General features: G+C 51.9%; 3 non-coding genes across 3 annotated transcripts; all 3 read left to right on the forward strand.

Moving 5' to 3' along the window:
• The first annotated feature begins 287 nt into the window (after positions 1–287).
• On the forward strand, positions 288–406 carry LOC123178114 (5S ribosomal RNA). The gene has a single exon (XR_006489329.1). It is a non-coding gene; the product is annotated as a 5S ribosomal RNA (ribosomal RNA).
• Positions 407–703: 297 nt separating this feature from the next.
• Positions 704–822, forward strand: LOC123178115 (5S ribosomal RNA). The gene has a single exon (XR_006489330.1). It is a non-coding gene; the product is annotated as a 5S ribosomal RNA (ribosomal RNA).
• A 297-nt stretch (positions 823–1,119) lies between these two features.
• Positions 1,120–1,238, forward strand: LOC123178113 (5S ribosomal RNA). Its single transcript, XR_006489328.1, has one exon. It is a non-coding gene; the product is annotated as a 5S ribosomal RNA (ribosomal RNA).
• Positions 1,239–1,431: the final 193 nt, after the last annotated feature.

The following is a 1,431-nucleotide window of genomic DNA, read 5'->3' on the forward strand; positions in this document are numbered from 1 at the left end:
TTTTTCGCGCCGCTTGCAAAACAAAACGCACGTGTAAGTAATATATTTACCGTGTTTTATTATTTTGCACGAGTGCGGTAAGTCATAGCTGGGTGCTCACGATTCACGGGTCCAGCGTCGGCGTTGTGGCGCGGCAAGCGTGCACTGGTGCGGTTGAGAGGGAGGGGTGGAAACCGCGTTAAAGTCGTCTCCGTAGTTGAGAGGGAGCGGCCAAAGCAATGTACAATCGTCTTTGTAGTGGAGCTGGGAGGGGCAAGGATAAGGGACGAAGACCGGGGTAACATGTCGGATGCGATCATACCAGCACTAAAGCACCGGATCCCATCAGAAGTCCGAAGTTAAGCGTGCTTGGGCGAGAGTAGTACTAGGATGGGTGACCTCCTGGGAAGTCCTCGTGTTGCATTCCCTTCTTAATTTTTTTCGCGCCGCTTGCAAAACAAAACGCACGTGTAAGTAATATATTTACCGTGTTTTATTATTTTGCACGAGTGCGGTAAGTCATAGCTGGGTGCTCACGATTCACGGGTCCAGCGTCGGCGTTGTGGCGCGGCAAGCGTGCACTGGTGCGGTTGAGAGGGAGGGGTGGAAACCGTGTTAAACTCGTCTCCGTAGTTGAGAGGGAGCGGTCAAAGCAATGTACAATCGTCTTTGTAGTGGAGCTGGGAGGGGCAAGGATAAGGGACGAAGACCGGGGTAACATGTCGGATGCGATCATACCCGCACTAAAGCACCGGATCCCATCAGAACTCCGAAGTTAAGCGTGCTTGGGCGAGAGTAGTACTAGGATGGGTGACCTCCTGAAAAGTCCTCGTGGTGCATTCCCTTTTTAATTTTTTTCGCGCGGCTTGCAAAACAAAACGCACGTGTAAGTAATATATTTACCGTGTTTTATTATTTTGCACGAGTGCGGTAAGTCATAGCTGGGTGCTCACGATTCACGGGTCCAGCGTCGGCGTTGTGGCGCGGCAAGCGTGCACTGGTGCTGTTGAGAGGGAGGGGTGGAAACCGCGTTAAACTCGTCTCCGTAGTTGAGAGGGAGCGGCCAAAGCAATGTACAATCGTCTTTGTAGTGGAGCTGGGAGGGGCAAGGATAAGGGACGAAGACCGGGGTAACATGTCGGATGCGATCATACCAGCACTAAAGCACCGGATCCCATCAGAACTCTGAAGTTAAGCGTGCTTGGGCGAGAGTAGTACTAGGATGGGTGACCTCCTGGGAAGTCCTCGTGTTGCATTCCCTTTTTAATTTTTTTCGCGCCGCTTGCAAAACAAAACGCATGTGTAAGTAATATATTTACCGTGTTTTATTATTTTGCACGAGTGCGGTAAGTCATAGCTGGGTGCTCACGATTCACGGGTCCAGCGTCGGCGTTGTGGCGCGGCAAGCGTGCACTGGTGCGGTTGAGAGGGAGGGGTGGAAACCGCGTTAAA

Source organism: Triticum aestivum, unplaced genomic scaffold (assembly GCF_018294505.1).
Source record: "Triticum aestivum cultivar Chinese Spring unplaced genomic scaffold, IWGSC CS RefSeq v2.1 scaffold96306, whole genome shotgun sequence".
NCBI lineage: Eukaryota > Viridiplantae > Streptophyta > Magnoliopsida > Poales > Poaceae > Triticum > Triticum aestivum.